A 6,986-nucleotide genomic window follows, 5' to 3' on the forward strand; every position below is an offset into this window, starting at 1 on the left:
ATTGAACGTCGCATCTAGTTTTGTTTACAAGGGAGCAATTAGCAACATTTATATATGTAATATAAACTACTTGTGGAAGGAGAAATACATGTTGACAATGACTACAGATCAAACCAGCATTTAATTAAGTATCAATTTTTCTAGAATTAGATGTAATTGACAGTTTATGATTACGGCAAAAGCGCCCTATAACCTAATAACGAGTAAGAACCCTATTAGCGTTGATTACAGCTTGCACCTTAAAAGCTTCTGTACATAGAATAAATCAGGCGATTAACGAAGTAAATGACATTGGAATATCCACCCGTATCCCAAGAGAGAGAGAGAGAGAGAGAGATCGCAAGTTCAACTGCAGTTGTCGGCCTTAATATAATATCATAGATGTGTCAATGATCTTCATCCAATAAATGCTCAATAAACTCGAAGCTGGCCAAGGCATGCTCATACATAATTTTATTCCATTAAAATCTTTAGTTAATCTTGCTGTGTGTGTTCCAGCATTGTCATGCTGGAGAGAGTGATTTCGATGTTTGGTGGAATGTGGCACAAGATGAATACATCTGATTGATGTTTCTAAACGATGTCACACCATTGCCTTCTGGACCAATATTTTATTAACTCAGGTCACAGTTGTTTTAATCAAGCCAATTCCGATTATGAGCCATATTAAAGCTGTGCATCTTAAAAGCGTCTGTACATAGAATAAATTAGGCGATTAACAAAGCAAATGACATTGGGATATCCACCTGTATCCCAAGAGAAAGATCGCAAGTTCAACCGCAGTTGTCGGCCTAAATTTGACATCATAGATGTGTCAATGATCTTAATCTAATAAATGCTCAATAAACTCGAAGCTGGCCGAGACATGCTCATCGAAATTTTATTCCAATAAAAATCTTAGTTAATCTTGCTGTGTGTGTTCCAGTATTGTCATGCTGGAAAGTATGATTTCGATGTTGGTGGAATGTGACGCAATACTGTGGTTTCATTAATATTCAAGGGTATTAATTTTCGTGGATAAAGTGAAAATCACAGTTTCAAGGATACGTAAATTCGTGGCCAATGACCCTATCAATACAAATTTTAGAAGAAATTGCAGTTCGATGAATATTTAATTTCAAGGATAAATTTAACAACGAAAACAATGAAAATTAGTATTCAACGAATATTGATGAAACCAAGTATGACATCTGATCGATGTTTCTAAACGATGTCACACCATTGTCTTCTAGCCAATATTTAAATAAATCATGTCACAGTTGTTTAAATCAGGCCAATATCGCCCCAATCATATTTGGTCCTCCCCAAGAGAGTCCCTTCCCATCACGTATTAATCTGAATAGCGTTCTTGTCGTATGTGCCAGACTCCCATTCTTCCATCAGCAATTAATATGCAAAATTGACATTCATCTGAGAGAATAATATCACGCCTTTGTTGATCATGCCGATTTCGTCGAGTTGTAACCAAATTTAAGCGTCCATGACGATGTCAAAGCGCTGAGCAACGGCATTGCAGATTGATATCAAATTTATCTCCGACGAACTATTTCCTATTGCAGCTGGCTGCCTGTATTGCAGTCACTGTGATTATTCTGACGTTGTGTTGGATCCCTCGAGCGGTCTGACATGCTGTTTGTTGCATTGTCATGTCTTTGCAAGCGTTGAATAGTACTTATATTGCAATTTCTTAGTAATGCATCAGCAACCGCTTGTGGTATCTGCATACATGTAGCATGTAGTCGTTCTAATGTCTGTTTTCGTTGCACAGGGGTCAGGCACGGTATCAGTATTCAAGTATCGAGTCGGTAGCAAAACTATTTCTTAAATACTATATGTCAACTCTCTGTCTTTTCTCTGATGTTTCATATCAGATGTACCATATCAGCTGAATGATGCGTTGTATTTGACGTTGTTTTAATGTGAATTCAACGTAAAAATAGTAATTGGACGTAATTATACAATAATAAAGATGTAAACAATGAATTTTAAAAAAAAAATAACAGACAAGAAATTTCAAATCACATTTTGTTTTGCAACGTTTCTTTGCGCTTCATTTTTATCGCGATTATGGTTTATTAACCATTTAGTAATAGTTACATCATATTTTGTAAAATTTACGCGAGTACGAAAACGGCAAAAAGAGGGAGCGATACGACCGATTCCTTCTTCTTTGCTTAAATTTGATTTAATATTGTCAAACTTTCTCAGAACATAACCTACTTTTTCATTTGCTGATCAAAAATTTTGCGTAAATCAAATATTATATCTCTTTTGTTAACGGCTCTTTAAGCTGTCCATCGAAAATCTGACGTCGCTGAGAAATTCTTAACAATTAAACAAATCACTGAAATATGTTGAATATGAACAGTGATAATAAAGTGATTGAATTGTTTGGTAACCTTAACATCATCAAAATGACGCACACTTTAACCATATTCATCCTGGTTAATATATTTGATACGGTAGACATTAAGTACATTTAAAATATTTAGTATCCGTGGGTGTTGGTTGTGGATTTTCCATTTTGCAACTCGGACTCGATTTCCTTGTGATAATTTGAAATCCTTTACACCAACAAGGGTCACTCTTCATAAAAAAATACGAATAATTTTTCTATGTATAATAATACAAAAATTGCGACAAAATTAAAGATTATACATTAGCACTGCACATTAGAAAACGGTCGAGTTGGATATTCATCGCTATACGCGATTGAAGGGTTGGTATCATATCAATACAAACTAAGGACCAGGTTCTCATACAAGTCTTTCAAAAACTTAATTACGTTTACAAAGCTATTAGAAAATCGGGTGACAATAATAAATAGACTATCAAAAATATAATACACCCGTTTTAATTAATCAATTAATCGTAACAACTTCATAAAATACGGAGGAAATACAATTACTGGTGGCATGCGTCTACATTTGTTGTTTTGTTTTTCTTTCTTTACATGGTGATTTGATTTTATTGGTAAAACTGAAAAAGTAGGGTTATGTAAGTCTATGATTTTGATTTGACAGATTGGGAAAAAAGTTAATACTATTTACCAAGTACTAATTATTAATACTAGTATTAATTTCTGTTCAAACGTTTGGTCAATCAAGTACAATAATTCAGTCTGAGTCGCTACGGTTGGTCTACACGGAAGAATGATTATTGAAATGTCGGATACGTCCAATACAAAAAAGTTGAATAATGAGTACTCTTTCAGTTAAATATATGTAACCAAATGAAACTGATTGTAAATGACAATGCCACTACTATAATTGAATGTCTTCCATGTCAATATCTGATGTGTTAAGTTTATCATAAACTCGGCATACCCTTAAAAATGAAGTCTTATGTCGTTTATAATGCATTTTCTTCATCTGATGTTTTAAAAAAAAAGACTGAAAGGAAATATACAACTAGTTTTTCTTTGATAATGAATTACTGGTGTATTAGTTTTAAGGTCACTCCTTTTAAATCCTATGACAAAGAACGACGTAAACACTTCTCCGAGATAAAACAGTTGAGCACAATTGTGTTATTATATGTATGTGATTTTTAATGAAGTTATAAATTTTAAAGTAAGCAAAGAAAAGAACTTATTAATAAACAACTACAGTAAACATTTAAATTATTTGTAATTGATTCCTTCATTCTCAGTACTTCGTATATATTGATTAAACAATATCTCCCACCGTGTACGACCTCTCATGATCATCTTCTATAATATTGAATTGAATGGAAGTTTTTCTGCAAAGAAACAATAACACATGCTTGAGTTCTCATCGACAAATAACCCTTTTGGCAGCAGCTCACCCATCCACCTTGCCATTTTCACTATTTAAATAACTAGATTTTTCCTCCGACAAACCCACAAATAGGTTACACTATATGGCATATACCTCAACAAAGAGTGCATAAAAATTTCAAGCATCAGCGATGAATAGTTGCTGAGAAAAATGGGACAGAAAATTGATAGTCAAGTGAATGGACAGACACACAAGGGTAATACAGTATACCCCCATCTCCTTTGGGGCAGGGGTAAAAAATACTTTGAAATTAAGATTGAATGATTCTTATTTTTTTTATCAAACATATGCAGATCAATGTTTTGGGAAATTTGGTAACTACAAAACAACTTACGCTGTACTTTCTGAGGTAATCTGCTAAAATTATATACAATGGCCTCTTCCCTTCTTTTTTCTTCTTCTGTTTCTGAGAAAATGGTTTCAGGAAAGAATGTACTTCCTCAGCTGTTGGAAAACAGTCTTCAGAGAGAAATCTTGCTTCTTCAACTGGAAACTGAGTAGTTTTAGCATTCCATATACACTGTAGCTTCAATCCTATGAAAGTCATTGTCATGTTATTAGAACAATTTCAACAAAAGAGTGACTTTTGAGTGGCTTGTGTCAGACAGCAATAATATTTAACGATATTCATTTGACTGTTGACCATTCAGTCATCAGTCAATACAAAATCGAATTGCTTATACATGAAGAAAGTTTGACGAGAGCAGACGGGATCAATATGTTACAACAGGTCGGTGGTGGTAATAAATGAAATGTTAATAATAATGTAATACATGGGTTTAGAGTTATCGTTCTTTTTCCTTACTCCCCTTGTGTTACCGAAATACTAAGCGCAATTTTTGAATGCTGTGTTGCAGATGATTTGTAGTTGAATACATGTATTCATTAATTAAACGGTACATCAATTACAATAACGCGTTGGTGATTGATGGTGATTTGAATTGGCGACATTGTTGGTGCACGTGTTGGCGATTGCGACAGATTGGTGATGTGGTGAATAAGAAATGTCATTAAATAGCGCTTATTTCGACTTGGTAAACAAATCATACATGCTAACCATAACTTAGTTATTCATATATTTCCCCATGCTGTTTTATTATCGATGGCGAGTTTGGTAAAAGTCACCAAAGTCAGTGACGTAGTTTTGGGTACTACGTCACTATTTACATTGGTGACAAGGAAGAGTATATATAGCAGGCGGATCTAACAGAGAGGGAGAGAACGAGCGGTAGGCTACAGAGAGTAAGCAGTAACCAGCAGAACTGAACAAAATGTAAGTTTGGGAAACAGTTATACAGACACCAAACATTTACGGAATATTAATTACTAAATCTATATACGTACGTTAGGTGCCAGTCGACATCCCCCACCCCCGTGTTATATTTATTTGCTGCTTTAATCATTTACCAACCAAGAGTTCCAAGAGATATACCAGTTCATATTAATAATTATATTGCTGTTTAATCACAATTAAATTTCTATAACTTTTAAACCGTGTTTTACTTGATCCTCGGGCACGTTACAATAACGACATAATATAATTGTACGACTTTAATCAACTGTTAAACCAAAGTGTTGAAAAACTTGAAAATTAAGTCCTCGAAAACAATAAGGAAATGGGGGTGAAACCTTTCTTAATTCGTAAACGATATTTCTTAATGCATGAGTGGTTTAAGCGTATTATCTACAAATGTACGAACATGTATTTTCAAATGTCTAATTATTAAGCAGCACAATGAAAAAGAATTAATGTTGTACAGGATTACAAACAGAACAGGCGTTTGTGAAAATATCATGGAAGTGTATCTCAGTATAATGGATCTGTTAAAGAATTTTCATATTGTTAATCATTGTGTCTGTTTAACTTCCTTTTAATTTTTTAAAAAATTTTATTGGAAGATATTGAAAACCCACAGGGGAATGTTGAATGTAAAGTAAACGATACATTCACCAAAAATATATGTGCTGAAAAATGTGTCTAAAACAACACATCAGGTAAAGTGGAAACAAGCGTTTTTTTGGTGAATATTGATATTAAATTTACTATATACAGACTGTAAAACTTTTTAATTGATTTTTTGATTTATGTGAAACGAATGAGAATGACGTGTAGACAAGATGTATATCTATTTTTACATGAATAGTTTGTTCATTTACTATATGTTTACTTTGATGGTACAACTTAACAATAGGTTTCCTGTATATTGTACAATTGTCATGACATATTGTACGATACACGCCTCATCGTGTAACTTTTTTGCTACTTTTATTTCTCTGTGAACCATATACCGATTTAAAAGGAGTTTCCCATGTGTGTAAGCAAAATGGATATATATCTGAACACATATATGCGTCATTATAAATGGAAAGAGCTTTTATTGAATGAAAAAAGTCAATCGATCAGAAAACTAAAACTCACGTGGTGTAAAATTAAGGTTGTTCAAACGATGATCCCAACAAAGGAAAGGGGTCGAATGTTTTAATAGGGATATATAAAGAACAGTCTTTTTCTACAAAAACCAAATGGGTAGAAAGGCTTAAATTTATGAGGAAGCATCCTTAGGTGGTGTATATTATGTTTGGTCAAATCATCACCCCAAGGGGTAGGGTTGGCCAAATTAGGTGGAAGGTCGAGTTTTCACAAAGGGAGATGTAAAGAAAAATCTTTAAAAATCATCTCAAAAACAAATTGACTAGGAAAGCTTAAACTTTTAGTTAAGCATTCTCAAGTAGTGTAGATTCGAGTTTGTTATTCGGGTCACAAGGGGGGTGTCTGTTTTAATCATATGAATATACAGATAAAAATCCTTATCCTTATAAGAAGCACTAACAAACAAGCAACACTCGTTATCTATAGCGTCGGATCAAAAGATACACGGTTATAAGATAAGATATAAAAAAGCACTAAAGATAACCAACGACACGAACAATAAAGTAAAAATTGTTAAATTTTCGGGACAACCCGTCCTTTCTTCAGGACAACAAAATAAAATATACAGCATATCACCATCATCATCCTTTTGGGTCCATGTACAAACTGTCCTTTTTGTTAATTATTCAACTTATTAGCTCGTTCCTTAATCGATTTTGTGATTTTTAATTGTTTTTTATCCATTTTATTTTCTTCATTAAACTCCAATTAGTTTTTACACTCTTATGTATATTAATGTGGTCTTTTACAGAGCC

The sequence above is a fragment of the Crassostrea angulata genome, chromosome 1 (genome assembly GCF_025612915.1).
Source record: "Crassostrea angulata isolate pt1a10 chromosome 1, ASM2561291v2, whole genome shotgun sequence".
Classification (NCBI taxonomy): domain Eukaryota; kingdom Metazoa; phylum Mollusca; class Bivalvia; order Ostreida; family Ostreidae; genus Magallana; species Magallana angulata.